The sequence below is a fragment of the Diplotaxodon limnothrissa genome, linkage group LG7 (assembly GCF_057381915.1).
Source record: "Diplotaxodon limnothrissa isolate DT_005_m linkage group LG7, D_limnothrissa_male_GT1.1, whole genome shotgun sequence".
NCBI classification, from domain to species: domain Eukaryota; kingdom Metazoa; phylum Chordata; class Actinopteri; order Cichliformes; family Cichlidae; genus Diplotaxodon; species Diplotaxodon limnothrissa.
In genome coordinates, this window is record NC_140602.1 from 9,642,743 (window position 1) to 9,659,125 (window position 16,383).

The window sequence follows — 16,383 nt, forward strand, 5'->3', positions numbered from 1 at the left end:
GGGATCTTTTCTCACCGTTCTCATGATCATTTTGACCCCACGGGATGAGATCTTGCGTGGAGCCCCAGATCGAGGGAGATTATCAGTGGTCTTGTATGTCTTCCATTTTCTGATGATTGCTCCCACAGTTGATTTTTTCACACCAAGCTGCTCGCGTATTGTAGATTCACTCTTCCCAGTCTGGTGCACGTCTACAATACTTTTCCTGGTGTCCTTCGAAAGCTCTTTGGTCTTGGCCATGGCGGAGTTTGGAGTCTGACTGTTTGAGGCTGTGGACAGGTGTCTTTTATACAGATGATGAGTTCAAACAGGTGCCATTCATACAGGTAACGAGTGGGGGACAGAAAAGCTTCTTACAGAAGACGTTACAGGTCTGTGAGAGCCAGAGATTTTCCTTGTTTGAGGTGACCAAATACTTATTTTCCACCCTAATTTACGAATAAATTCTTTACAAATCCTACCATGTGAATTCATGGATTTTTTTTTTCACATTCTGTCTCTCACAGTTGAAGTGTACCTCTGGTGCAAATTACTGACCTCTGTCATCATTTTAAGTGGGGGAACTTGCACAATCGGTGGCTGACTAAATACTTTTTTTGCCCCACTGTATGTATGTATGTATGTGTGTGTGTATATATATATATATATATATATATATATATATATATATATATATATATATATATATATATATATATATATATATATATATATATATATATATATATATATATATATATATATGATCTTTAACTATAAAATGTAAAGAGAAAGTCATCAAAAAAGAGAAGCAAGCGTACCATTAATTTACAATATAAATGTTTATTTTATAGCTGACATTGCTGCATTATTTGTATAAAGCAGATAACTCTGCTAGGTTAATTTTTGAAAGTGAGTTACTATTGCTTAGTTTTAACATTACATTTCATATCAAAATACATACATTTAATAGACATTCATAAGAGCAATAATTCTGAGGTAACAGCCACTCAGTGTCTTATGCTTGATAAATATCCTCTAGAGAAGATATTAAAAAAATCTTGTTCACAGGGTACTTGATATTACATGATAAAAATGAGGTGGTGGGTGATAAATGTACCCGAATACACCAGTGTGTTAATTGTGTTAATCAATGCAAGTTGGGGGAAAGCAGTATTGTAAAAAAACTGCCTCACGGACAATTTTATGAACTTAAAACCAAAAATTATTCGAAAATAATTAGAAATGACAATAACTAAGGGCCTGATTTACTAAGTAGAGTGAATTAGCATGATGTCACAATCTTAAAAATACACCAATATGAGAAAGTCCTGTAGATGAAATACTAAAAATGTAGTGTTTACATTTAAATCTATAGATACAGCCAGTTAATCTCAGTCATGACCAGCAATTTGCCAAGGGCTGCACATTAGCGGCACAAAACTAGCAGACCTGATGACAAAGTGAGCAACCAACATCCTTACAAAAATAATTCAGGTAAGCACAGGACTTATGTATGTGTTCCTCTCTGGAAACAGCGTGGCAATTTAGATCAATGAGAGGTAACTGAAGGAGAATCAATATGTTTTTGATATAAGAGCTAGCTGTTTTCTTAGAAATTGCTGGTCCTGAGGATTGGGACTCTGGAGGGAACACAGGATTTATCCAGAGGAAAGCTGTGTTATCATAAACTGTTCAACCATATAAACTTGAAATCTTTATTTAACAGATGGCCTCTATCATGCGTACAAGAACTCAAAACAATACTCGCTGTAAGATCTCTAGCTTTCCCTGTGTTAATGAAAAAACTGTTATTGTGCCACGTGTATAAATGCGTGTGTTTCTCTCGATTTCTCTGTAGAATGTGTGATGCTGTAAGTACATATCAAAGTCAATATTACATGCAGTAACATGCTGACACTGTGATACACTGACACATCCCAATAATTGCTGTAGCTTGACAGACATCAATATGATGTGTAATAGCTCTGATAGAGAGTTAAAAAAAAAGGGGAAGAAATAAAATAAAAAACTACAGTAAATTAATTTTGTTTGTGCACACTACTGAGAAAAGACTGTGCCTGAAATACTGTAAACTGTAGTGCTCTGTGTGAAAAGTAGCTTGGCTGCCTGCAAACCTAGATATATCATCGGGATTCTGCTGCTTCCTCCCAACACTCCACCTTTTGTTTTGTTCAGTTCTGCTGCATTTGATCTAAATACAGGTAATATTGTGGGGCAGAAAGATGTGGTGCTTTGCTGTAAACTAAAGATGGAGTAAAGTGCATTATGTAAAAGCCAAAGTCTTGGCACCATACTCAGAGCTTTGAGCCATCTAGTTATACACTAGTTCTGATTACATCTCCCCCTTCTCATTCCAAATAATTGGACACTCCTGATGATTCACTACCACAAGGTAAAAAAAATGACACATACTTCCTTGTTGGCATTAAATTTGGTGTCGTTTTCAGTCAGTGATATGCAATAATCCTTAGCAAATCATTTTTGTGGGTTACCTGAAACAATACCTCTCCCTGCTCATTTAATTTACAAAACTGATGCTGCATTTTTTTCAAATCTGACACGCCAAATGCAAGGGCATTATCCATGTACATACTTCATATGCAACTATGTAACTATGAAAGCAGCAGGACATGGACAGTCATTATAATGTATACAAAATAAAAAAAGGGATTTATATTGTGTGAGGAAGGTTTGCCCACCCATTACGGAGGAGTAAATACAGCCACATATATGTACATGCATAAGCTACGATGATTACAGTAAGAAGATTAAACCTTCAGTTTGATTGGAGTGCTTCTTTCAGTTAGCCCTCAAAGTGTTTAATTAGCCCTGCCACTGTGAGTGTGTAAAATGCTTTTAAGCAACCAATATAATTCTCTGAAAAAGGAAAATAAGTTTGTAACTTTCCTGTTCTATAATGCATAAAATATTCATTGTCACAGAAACCACTAGAATTACCTTAAGCTACCTAACCTAAGATAGTTTAGTCAGATTTGTATAAACACATATAATCTGAATCTGCATATGGCTCGTGGAGAATATTTTGGAGGTTGAAACATTAATGATTTTCAGCGCATATGGTTAATTGAGTTTCCTGTTTTTTAGATTATCTTCAAGGCTTCAAGAAAAACAACACCTCTCATGACTCAGAGGCCATGTCAAACACTCCGCGCAGCTTTATTAGTCATTGATTACTTACTTGATGTTCATGGGGCACAAGTCCAGTTGAACTCAAAAATTTAGGATTTAATGGGTTTGCTTATAAAAGTGGTCTTTCTTTGAGATGCTTGGGAAATTTCATACCCTATTTTATCTGTTTTATAAACCATCGTCTTTTGCAATGGGCATAAAACATCATTTGAATCCAGTATTTTTTCAATATGGAAAGGATGATCATGGCGTAGTTATATCAAAGCTAAAGTACTACATATTTAAGGTGTCAGCTGGTGGGGCAAATTCCTGTTACAGGCAATGACATGTAGACCTTTGCATGCTTTTCCTCAGTTGTTAGAGGATGTTTATGTTTTTTAAGCTGAGTTTAAGTTAACTGTCAATTTGTTTTGAAGTGATACTCATTTAGAGTCAGGGTGTAATTGTTTGTTTGCACATCTCTCTGTTCCTTGTCTGTCAGCCTTTTCACATTAGTCACTATCTTCCAGAACATGCAAATGAAATGATAATTATGCAGACATCTTAAAAGTGGTATGGAAGGGCTGCTTTCCGTCTTGTCGGGTTTATCATCTCTCCAGCACCTCTGCTTCACAGTGACTGCTTCCCCAGAGTTATGATTCCTTTTTGTATCTGGCCAACTGGTTTCAAAGTAATTTGCTGAGGTTTGATTTTAAAGAGCTATTTCTTTCCCCATGTGTGAAGAGGACTCTCCATTTACATGAACAAACTGGAGTCTATTAGATAGATATGATACAAACCACTGCAGTGCAGTACCTGTAATACCTACAGCATGTTCTAATCGCTCTAATAGGATATTATGGTCGACAGTATCGAATGCTGCACTAAGGTCTAGCAGGACAAGCACAGAGATGAGTCCACTGTCAGAGGCCATAAGAAGATCATTTGTAACCTTCACTAAAGCTGTTTCTGTGCTGTGATGAGCTCTGAAACCTGACTGAAACTCTTCAAATAAACCATTCCTCTGCAGATGATCTGTTAGCTGTTTGACAACTACTCTTTCAAGGATTTTTGATATGAAAGGAAGGTTGGAGATTGGCCTATAATTAGCTAAGACTGCTGGGTCTAGAGATGCTTTTTGAGTAAAGGTTTAACTACAGCTAGCTTGAAGGCCTGTGGTACATAGCCGATCATTAGAGATAGGTTGATCATATTTAAGATCGAAGAATTAATTAATGGCAGGACTTCTTTGAGCAGTTTTGTAGGAATGGGGTCTAAAAGACACGTTGATGGCTTGGAGGAAGTAATTATTGAAGTTAACTCAGAAAGATCAATTAGAGAAAAAGAGTCTAACTTAACATCAATGGTACTAAGAGTAGCTGTAGATAATATTACATCTGTGGGATGATTACTGGTAATTTTTTCTCTAATGATAAAAATTTTATTTGTGAAGAAGTTCATGAAGTCATTACTAGTTAACGTTAAAGGGATTGTTGGCTCAAAAGAGCTCTGACTTTTTGTCAGCCTGGCTACAGTGCTGAAGAGAAACCTGGGGTTGTTCTTATTTACTTCAATCAGTGATGAATAGTAAGATGTTCTGGCTTTGCGGAGGGCTTTCTTATAAAGCAGCAAACTATTTCTCCAGGCTAAATGATGATCCTCTAAATTTGTGACACGCCATTTCCTCTCCAGATTACGAGTCATCTGCTTTAGGGTACGTGTTTGAGAATTATACCACGGAGTCAGGTACTTCTGATTAGAGACCTTAGTTTTCACAGGAGCTACAGTATCCAGAGTCGTACGTAGTGAGGAGGTGAAATTATTAACAAGATAATCGACTTCTGTTGGGGTAGCGTTCAGATAGCTGCTCTGCTCTATGTTGGTACAGGGCATTGAAGATGATAACAGTGGGTGGATTATATTCTTAAACTACTACTGGTTAGACTCAAGAAGAGCAAGATCAGAATACACGTTGCCAGTAAAAAATATCCAAAAGAATGTGCACTGTTTTAAAGAAAAATCAAGGTAAACTTGGACCAGAATGATAAGAAGAGAAATGTATGGAGGAGAGAAACGGCTCATGATCCAAAAAAAAACAACAACATTCCCTATCAAACATGAGGGAGGTAATGTTATGACATGACAGAAGTAGAAGGATGAAATCTGAAGTGTATAAGGCTGTAGAAAGTGCTTCACAGTGCAAATGGATAATGAGCAAAGCAATCTGCTAAAGCAGCCAAAGAGTTTTTCAAGGTAAAGAAGTGGGATATTTTTCAATGGCAAAGTCAGTGACCTGTTCTCAACTCGACAGAGAATGCTTTTCAGCAACTGAGGACAAAACTAAAGGCAACTGAAGGCAGCTGCATTGATTGCTTGGTTTAAAATCAAAAATACAAAAAATGCCTTTGCTAAAGAAAGGTTGGAAGTGAGGAGTTTTAGTGCAGTTCGTAACTCATACAAAGTCCACTGGTACTACTAGTCTCATGAAAACAGTGCTTTAGTCATCAGACAATAACCAGTGGGTTCCAAGTTTGGGCCCTATGGTTTCCACTTTTAAGTATAGATGTTTATGTATGCAGTTAGACAAAGAGGTCACAGTCAAATGGACACACACAAAATAATAATTAGAAAATGCAGATATAAAGCCAGTACCTTGTAAATTGTTCCAACAGGAGAGAAGAGATTAACATGATTTGCATTAGCATATTTCTAAAAGAGAGGAAGAGCTGCCTTTCCACCGGCAGTTAATTGACTCAATTTCAAATGCATGCATTGCCCTCTCCCTTTCTTTATCCCCCCACCCTCCCTGTCACCCTCTGGGCTGAATTAATGAAAGGATGCTTACAAGATTAACAAATGCCTCAACACTTAGTCAGTGTATATGAGTGTCATTGGAGGCCTCTGTTGTCCCAAAGGGGCTGTGAGGATTACAGCAGCATACAGTATTGTTTGATTGATGTGTTATGTAAAGGAATTACTAGAGTGTATAGCAAATTATATAGAGGCCATGAAGTAATAGCTGTCTATCCTCTATTTGTCTTTTCTGGACAACACACCTAATACTGACACCAAATTCATTAATGTTCTCTACCAAAGTGAATCTTATTATCATAAAGTAATTTGTGTTTTTTTTTAATGGGCAAACTTAGTCAGCTTTTTATTAAAAAGATGTTTGGTTTTTTTTTTACAGGTTTTTTTCAGGTGCCTTATGTCACTGTTTCCCCAAGATTTTCAAGCTTTTGGGATGATTTTAATGAAGAAAATGTTTATACAAAGCCTGTCATCTGAAACCGGGATTACCCTTGCATATAAAATGCAGGTTAGTGTTGAGATAGATTTTTTTTTCTTGTTAGTCTCATTGTTATACTCATACACGGTACTGTACCACTTTGTATACATACCTAGGGAATTCAAATACAAAGTTATATAAGACTGTTTAAAAGTCTTGAGCCACCCCTCATTTCTTTAGAATGGAAAAGTGGAAATAGTTGTAAGTAATTTATTGAAATATGTGCAAGCCTAAATGAAAATGGAGCCTATAAGTTAAAAACTATTCTAAAGAGCTTGAAACTCAGTACTTGGTATGACCAGCTTGAACTCTTTTGAAGTTTTTGTGTAGTTTCTTTAACTTGTCTTTGGAATAATTCTCCAGAATTCTTGAAGGACATTCAAAGCTCTTCTTTCGATGTTGGCTGCTTTTTGTTCTGTACTCTTAATATGATTCCAGAGTGCTTCAGTAATGTTGAGGTCCAGGCTATGAAGAAACCAGTTTATGGCTGGTAGAGTGTTCCACTGTGTGTTTTCATGTCCATGTATCCTTTTACTGCATTACTACTGTGTGTTATTATTGTCATGCTGAAAAATGATAATTTTTTCCAATGTTTCTTGCAATTTGGCATAAATTGGTACCGTCTGTGAAAGTTGAAATTTCTTAGGTACTGAATAGCAGACAGCCACACTGTACACAACGATTGGCTGGTGTGTACTGCGTCTTTGCCTTAACAAGCGAGTAGAGCAAAAAATGGTGATTTATGACGAGAAAGTGCTCTTGAAGCACACTGGGACATGTAGCTCTGCAGGAAATGCGGTTTTATCGTGTTGGATTTTTTGGAAGCAAGGCAGCAAAGGTAAGATAGAATTTATGCTTATGGTTTTCAAACTTAAAGCCTAATTTTGTTGTTCTTTTGTTGCTGGTTCAGTGAGTTTTGGTTGGAGCCCGCTCTTTAATTGTTTGTTGCTTTTGCCGTGTTTGGTGGTCATGGAAATGGTTTTGTAAGTTTTTAGCTGATATTCTGACATTTCTGTACCATAGATGTCTGCATTTAAACAACAGACCTGGTGGTGCAGCCCTTGAAACCATAACCTTCCCCCCTTGGGCTTAACAGATTAAGAGTTTTTTGCTTGGGAGATGGAGAACAAAAGAAAACAACTGAAGAAAGTATCGCAGATGAACAGTCTCTGAAAGTCATGTAGGAAAAAATAGGAAGTAGAAAGAAATCCAGCGAAGACCTGACGGAGGATGCGAGAGATTCATCTGGTGCTTCAGTTGATCCAGCTACTCTTTACTGAACCCTCAACAGAACTGGTCTCAGTGGAAAAAAGAAGGCATTCTTAAGAAAGGGGGAAAAAGGAGAAAAGATATGACACATTACACAAGAATCATTCTCAAAATAAGTGGCACCAGGTCTTACAGAGCGATGTGAATGACAACTGACAAAGAATTGTCAATCTGCACAAAGGAGGTCAGGAGAGAGATCCAACAGTAAGTTTCAATCCCATGTTTGTTTGCACATTTCAATAAATATTCCAATTTTCTTATCAAAATATAAAGATAGAAGAGAGGCTCAAGATTTTTGCACTGCATATTGTTATAGTTTCAGTAAAGAGCAGGTCTTAATCAATCAATATACTGCTGCATTCAGCTGGGCCATTTTGGGACTGATTACTTTGAATAATGAGATTCTTAGAGCTCAATTCAGGTGCCCTTTATGATTAATTGAAAAGGGCCATGAAGTAATGAATTTAAAGTTACAATAGAAATACAATAAAGGTGTGTTTATTAAATGGCCCCGTGCACCTACTCACACAAATATTTACGCACCCACACAGCAAGTGTTCCCTCAAGTTTAGGAGAGCAGTGAGTAATTAGCATTGGCAAAAGGCATTGACACTACAGAGAGAGATCCATTGAGATACTCCACTGAATTATTCCAACTAATTAGTTTCTCTCTTAGACCTATGGGAGCTGTGCATGGATTTAATGTGGTTCACATGTATGTGTGAATTTGAGTGAAGCATGTAATGTACTGTAATTTTTGTGTGGAAGAGATACGCCTGTGTTGTTTGTCTCCCTGTGCCAAAGGGAAAGCTGTTGCAACAGTCTGTGTCTGGCAGAAAAGAAACTTCAAAAGCTTCTAGCAAGCTGGAGGCACACATACTCGCTAACGGCTACACAAAAGACCAGTTTTAAATTCCTTTGAACACTGAATTACTTCAGCACTCTCTAAATTTAACAGTTTTGTGACTGTAGTCTTTGGTTGGTGTAATGGGTATTTCCTATAGCCTTGAGGTTGAAGCTTGTGTGAATCAGCAGCCTTTTGTATTAGTGGTAGCAGGTTTAGGTATTAACTAGCTTAACCTAAACCCAGTTTCCTAAAATTTTGGGATGTTGTTAACCCAAATTGAATTTCATTTAACCATACAAAGAAATAAATGAATATATGGGGTTGAGGTTTCCTGTGTTTAAAAGCTACAGTGTGAGATTATTACCAATATTATTACCATTATTAAGTTGTAGCCACTTGTCCATTTGCCTCGCGCCATAGCCCAGAGACCAAACAGCAGCTTCAGTGGGAGAGTTTGCAGTATTTAAGCCATTGGGTTAGACATGACCAAGAGAATGATCATTTTCATCATCATGGCATTGTGAATTTGTTACCCAGGGTCTCCCTGTCAGTGCTTATTTATAATGTAACATCCTTAGGCAGCTAAAATATATTGGGAGCAAATGTGTAGATGGAAATGTGTGTGTGTGTGTGTGGTTGGCTCAGTCTTAGTGTTAGCCCTGTGACTTGTGCACTGTACCCTGCCCCTTGCCCTTGCCTATGACCTCAAGTTAGATAAGTGGTTATGAAAATGGATGGAAAGATAGACGGGTATCTGTGTCATTTTCTTCCTCATATGAAGTTACCAAGGAACTTGTGACAGATTTTCAAAGCCGTTTTTTTGCATATCATTACCTAAGAAAGATTCTCCATATTATTTACATTACAGTTTACAAGGCTGCCTGGTCTTGAAGTGACCACTACAGGTTATAGAGGAACGGAGCTCCACTCTCATACAGAAGGACTGCATGCTACAGAAGTTCGTTCTGATGAAGCAAGTGTTTACAAGATTGGAAAGTCCCGCGTTCAGAAAATTGGACTGACTTCTGATCACTTTCCTGGGAGACGTGTTCTCTCATTTCAAAACTTGCTAGGAAAGTATGAGTTGAGCATTCAGGTAAAAATTAAATTGGACTTCAGAAATTGTTTTTCCAGGGCAAAAATGTAAATGATTGACTCCTCCATTTGTAACAGTCCCTTTTAATTAAGCAAAGCATACGCTTTAAGTCCACGTAGTTCATCTTTGCCCTTCCTAGCGGAGAGGCTATGGTATTTTTGTTGCCTCTATTATAGGGAAGAAAAGTGCTTGATGTGGTATTGACATGAGAAAAGTGCCCTCACTCCTGGTCATAAACTCATACTCTGTTCAGTATATTAGTTATTGTAATCGAGTTGTATATGAAGGTTATATTTGAAATAATATATCGCATTATAATAAGTTAAGTTTTACAATGCTGTCAGTCAAATTGACAGACTACTATATAAGAAAGTGCTGTCACGGTCGCCGAACCACTCCGTATCTACGTGTGTAAAACCTCACTCTCGCACCCCCAGAGTTGTGCGAGAGTGAGGTGAGGTCAATTTAAGGACAAGACCCTTCAACCCACACCTTTCACATCCCAATGGCCAAAACCTTGACTGGGCGGCACTGTGACAGTAAGAATAACTAGATTGAATATGAAGGTTGTTGCATCACTAATGCAAGAAAGGTGACTGTGGTCATTTCCATAGAGGAATTCTGTCAGCGAGAGCTTAAAAAAATGAGTTCTGTTAATTTGAATTAGAATTACAAATGCTTTTTTAATTTCAGAAGTTGAAATTACTCTGTTAAAACATTAAAAAAAACTTAGGTCAATAAAAAATACAATATTACAGAACAGAAAGCTTTAAAAGCTAAAACCTGACATTAAAGAAGGAGTTTGTTTCAACAGAAAATACAAAAATGTTTTGTTTTGGGGGGTTTTTCCAAAAAAAGAAGAAACTAAAATCTAAATATGATACAATACAGTGGCGAGAGACAGAGGGGAAGACAAGCAGGACAGGAATGCAGGTCAGATTCGAACCCGTGTTGCTGCACTTAAGTTGTGAGTGGCCATAGGTGAAAGTATGAGTGGGTGTCTGCATCCCTGTGATAACCCCATTACCCTGAATTAGATAAGCATGAAAAAATGGATGTTTGGATCTGTCCTTATTCTCTTAGCGGAGACAGATGTTAGAGAAAGCATTCAGCTGCAGTGCAGAGGGTGCGCCAGTAATTATCCATAATCATTTTAGGAGTCTGGTTTAAAGCTGCGATTTGTGACGTATTTAAATGGCATTCATCCCCCTTATTTCCCTTTTTGTGCTTACACATCTCACTGGTTTGACAGTGATATGCTAATTTCATGAAATTATAATTAAATGCAAAGTTTCAAGGATTTCCCCTCCATCAAAAAACTTGCTATGTTTTTTAAGAGTTTCACTTCCTGGTTAAAAATGTGCTGTTTTTAGTTGGTCGAGACAAGTTGACAAATGAACCCAACTCTGTGAAAATATCATATTTTCCAATTTATGCTACTATGATAATAAATCATCTTGAATATTTGATACAAACACTATTCATAGCATTAATATTATTTACTGTTTGCAGAGTGTCAATAGGGACTTTCGTACCGTTGACTGGTTTTCTTTCATCTCTGTGTAACTGATAACAAATATGTTTAACTTACTGGAATATACTTCTTGAGTACATGAATATAAATGTTCTAAAGTGTTACATTTTTAAAATTTATGCCATTTAAAATTATAGCTATGTACAGTGGGGCAAAAAAGTATTTAGTCAGCCACCGATTGTGCAAGTTCCCCCACTTAAAATGATGACAGAGGTCAGTAATTTGCACCAGAGGTACACTTCAACTGTGAGAGACAGAATGTGAAAAAAAATCCATGAATTCACATGGTAGGATTTGTAAAGAATTTATTCGTAAATTAGGGTGGAAAATAAGTATTCGGTCACCTCAAACAAGGAAAATCTCTGGCTCTCACAGACCTGTAACGTCTTCTGTAAGAAGCTTTTCTGTCCCCCACTCGTTACCTGTATGAATGGCACCTGTTTGAACTCATCATCTGTATAAAAGACACCTGTCCACAGCCTCAAACAGTCAGACTCCAAACTCTGCCATGGCCAAGACCAAAGAGCTTTCGAAGGACACCAGGAAAAGTATTGTAGACCTGCACCAGACTGGGAAGAGTGAATCTACAATAGGCAAGCAGCTTGGTGTGAAAAAATCAACTGTGGGAGCAATCATCAGAAAATGGAAGACATACAAGACCACTGATAATCTCCCTCGATCTGGGGCTCCACGCAAGATCTCATCCCGTGGGGTCAAAATGATCATGAGAACGGTGAGCAAAGATCCCAGAACCACACGGGGGGACCTGGTGAATGACCTGCAGAGAGCTGGGACCAAAGTAACAAAGGTCACCATCAGTAACACACTACAACGGCAGGGAATCAAATCCCGCAGTGCCAGACGTGTTCCGCTGCTGAAGCCAGTGCATGTCCAGGCCCGTCTGAAGTTTGCCAGAGAGCACATGGATGATACAGCAGAGGATTGGGAGAATGTCATGTGGTCAGATGAAACCAAAGTAGAACTTTTTGGTATAAACTCAACTCGTCGTGTTTGGAGGAAGACGAATACTGAGTTGCATCCCAAGAACACCATACCTACTGTGAAGCATGGGGGTGGAAACATCATGCTATGGGGCTGTTTTTCTGCCAAGGGGACAGGACGACTGATTCGTGTTAAGGACAGAATGAATGGGGCCATGTATCGTGAGATTTTGAGCCAAAACCTCCTTCCATCAGTGAGAACTTTGAAGATGAAACGAGGCTGGGTCTTCCAACATGACAATGATCCAAAACACACCGCCCGGGCAACAAAGGAGTGGCTCCGTAAGAAGCATTTGAAAGTCCTGGAGTGGCCTAGCCAGTCTCCAGACCTCAACCCCATAGAAAATCTGTGGCGGGAGTTGAAAGTCCGTGTTGCTCGGCGACAGCCCCAAAACATCACTGCTCTCGAGAAGATCTGCATGGAGGAATGGGCCAAAATACCAGCTACTGTGTGTGCAAACCTGGTAAAGACCTATAGTAAACGTTTGACCTCTGTTATTGCCAACAAAGGTTATGTTACAAAGTATTGAGTTGTATTTTTGTTATTGACCAAATACTTATTTTCCACCCTGATTTACGAATAAATTCTTTACAAATCCTACCATGTGGATTCATGGATTTTTTTTTCACATTCTGTCTCTCACAGTTGAAGTGTACCTCTGGTGCAAATTACTGACCTCTGTCATCATTTTAGGTGGGGGAACTTGCACAATCGGTGGCTGACTAAATACTTTTTTGCCCCACTGTATGTGAGCATTTGTGGCAGCAAACAGCTGTTGGGTGTGTTATACATAAAAGCACACTGCTGACCTCATTATACTACCCCTGAAGACGCTCAGTGATTTATGTGGTAAACATCTGATTCATTGGTAGGGTGCTACACAGCGAGGTCGGTGCCTTAATGCAGCCCTCGTTTAAGCTGTGCAGTGAGGTGTTTTTTCTTACGCTTTTAATCTACAATACCTTTCAGTATTTTTTCTTTCTGTTCCTAGTGGTAGGTTTTTGAAGCAGGAAGAAAAGCATTGAATGCAACAGCTCTAAATTCACTGCCCATGGGAAAGAAGGGAATCATTTTTCTCAGCTGGCCGTTAGGCTGAAGAGCTACAATTTCACATTCAGGCAAATGCACAAACGTACTCACACACATACAGTTACACTCATGGGCAGCGATACACGTGTATATAAAACACACAGATACATACACAAAGTCACAGAGAGCTCTGTGGACTCACAAGTGGAGGTATTAGGTCATTATTGTAGCTTTAGAGAAATGAACACTTCATCTCCAACCCCTCTCGAGCAGCTATTGATCAGGCTTCCCCCTGTAGAGTTGTGTTTTTCAGTTTCAGGGCATTTTGCCTCCTCAAGGAAATGCCAAATGTGAGCTATCAATTAGAATTTGACTAACATGCAGCCTCCACATGTTTTTTGTTTTGATTTTTTTAATGTGACATTTTAATACTTTATTTGATCGTGATAATGGATTAAAACAGGGCAATGGCTAGCAGAAAATGGTTTGGACACCCTGGAATTGAACCAGAGACTCTCTGCACAGGGTATTTGTGCACATGTTTTATGTACTCTAATCACTCAGCTTAATGAACGGCCTTGGGGGGTGTTACATCTTTAAGACCAGAGTGATGATAAGCTCAAACATTATCAGTTCTGGTTATGGCACCAGAGAAACCCAAAAAATAGATTTCCTATTTATTATTGCTACATAAATCTTGCACGTTATATCTCACCAGTTCTGTTTCTAATTTGCAGTAAGAGATTAAGTAATTTGTCTGTATCTTTCCTGACAGTCAAAGAGAAAACTGAACATTCAAAAGTGTTCTGCACTTTACAAGAGTGAGTTTTGACAGGCCGCAAAAAAACATCAATCTTCTCCAAACATGCAAAAAAGATCCATCATATACAGACTGATCTTTGCTTAGCTGATAGTCTTGCAGCTCTTGGTATATATTTATGCTTATTGCTTTGATTGGGTTGACTAAATTATGCAAACATGAAATAATGATTAAAAGTAACTACATACTGTGTAACAGCTTGTCTGTTCATATATTTAGCACCAAATATTTTTCAAAATGCTCAGAGGAGGAGTGAAGCACTCAAAACCCTTTTACTTAAAAACATTTGAATTGTAAACAGTAAAAGAAAAAGTTGCACACACATTATTTTTCCAAGTTCATGATTCTAACTGCGCCAGAGAAACCGCTGGTTTTAACCTAAGTGTCTTTAATTTGGCTGGACGTGTAGCTGGTAGCTAGCCAAGACTCTCTGCAGTTAAAAGGAGAGACAGAGAGACGCTGCCATTGCTTTGCATGTACTGGGCCTTTATTTGGTTGCAACAAACGAGAAATTAAAAGACAAATAAAAAGTCTTCTTCGGTTGCTGCAGTTCATCATACTTTTAATGCTGAATTCTAATGAATTTGTAACTAAGAGAAAGTTCTTGCTTCTATATTTTGTTATATTGCAAACATCATCACATATTGTATATTAAAAATGTCAGATTATGTTACAAGTTTATAAAAGTACATGAATAAGTGACTTACTAGTTCAATATTAAGTATCCATACTGTAAATAGACAATGGATATATTCTCTGTGATGTCAGCCATTTACTTTATGGGTACTTCCTCTAGTGACGTTTTGATTGATGCCATGTTTGTTTCAAAATTAGTATCAAAATGACGACAATAGGGTGGACTGCCAAGGTATTAACTGATGCTTATTAGCCTGGTTACTGTGAGTGCAATGTATAGATGGTTATACACGCTAATTACTGCATGTAAATGAAACACTATAAATTTGCTCACTGAAAAAGCAGCTATATTATGTGTCAGATAATTGCATCCAGTGACTCTAATTAACTCAAGTAATGAGCAGCAGACAGACTAGTTGTAACTCACCTGACTCTCAAACTGGCCACGCCCTTAATAATATAATTTAGACAGGTTTGTTGATACTTTGAAAATGAACCTACCTGGGTTGCAGTTTTTGGTACTCCTGTGTTATTTTTTTTATTTTCAGCTGTCCTTTGTGCAATTGAAACTTAAGGATATCCATGCCAAGTATTTACTTTTATTAGCCAATGTTTAATACTGTTATTGCTGCCATCAAACACTATTATCCGATCTTATTTGATACACCAGCCAGCCTCCCCTTTCCTAGACTACCAGTTCACATTGCCCCCATGCTATACTTTTAATCCACAGGAAACACTGTGGGAAAGTATCTTCACTCATGTGCATTTGATGATGAAGTTATTTTTACCCACACTTATTATTCCCAACATCATAAACTATCCAATGACCTGGGCCAACTGCCAAGACTGTCAATGCAGTGTAATAGGCAATTTATAAGCAAGTGTATGTGTGTGTTTGTGTGTCAGTAGGTGAGACAAAGTGGGAATGCGGGGATTGGGAGTTACTAGGTGACTCACAGTGTTTGTCTTTTTATTACTGTGCGTAAGTGGCCTGATAGCAAATTATGTACGCCCTACATTATGTTAAAAAATATTTTTAGATGTTCATTGGTATTAATAATAAACTCTAAATACATAGGGAGATATGAAGACAGCAATAGCTGTGGTCTGGTTCTCTGTGGCTTCGCAGCCTGTAGTTCTGAGAATGAGCTTTTACACCCAATGCCCTGTGCAGTCATGTTTGATATGCTGCTTCTCTCCCCATTGCTCACCTCCTACTGCTGTACTGTAATTACTGCGCTTGGCAGACAGTCACGACACATCGACAACAGACGAGTTTGGGTGTAGGGAGGGGATAAGCAAAAGAAAAGAAAGATGTGGGGGTGGGGATGGGTGTTCTGAGGGAAAAGAGTATCCCAGTTTTTTTCTACAAACTCTCACAGAAAAGCTGCATCACTGTGAAAAGTTTAGCTCTTGAGTAAGCCACACAGGACGAAAGGTAACTTGTATTCATGTGGAAAGATTGACCGTGTATTCATATGCATAGTGTTGTATGTTTTATGTCTGTTTAAGAGGGTGTCTTAGTTAGATTTTTAGCAGAGAGAAAACATTTTCTAGGTGAATACATATTGGAATAATGATGTCCTTGGAGAATTATGGCACTCTTCTTCAGTGTTGGGGTCATTTCTCAAGTAATGTATTATACATAACTTCTTACTTTTTATAAAATGCAGTAAGTTACTTAATTACTTGCCAGAGAACGTGACTTGTTACACTACTTGTTAAA

The 16,383-nt window shown here is 38.0% G+C and overlaps 1 protein-coding gene across 9 annotated transcripts in view; it reads left to right on the plus strand.

The window, feature by feature from the left end:
- shank3a (SH3 and multiple ankyrin repeat domains 3a) overlaps positions 1–16,383 on the plus strand; it is a 250,984-nt gene that overhangs the window by 38,347 nt on the left and 196,254 nt on the right. For 5 of the 9 annotated variants that reach the window (XM_085359166.1, XM_085359163.1, XM_085359164.1 and 2 more), the window contains exons 1-2: positions 7,006–7,259; positions 7,445–7,894. The exons of 3 other annotated variants lie outside the window; for them this stretch is intronic. The gene's annotated coding sequence lies outside the window, so the exon portion shown is untranslated. Of the gene's footprint in view, positions 1–7,005; positions 7,260–7,397; positions 7,895–16,383 lie in introns of those variants that run through there. One more of the 9 variants, XM_085359159.1, reaches the window with a different exon arrangement.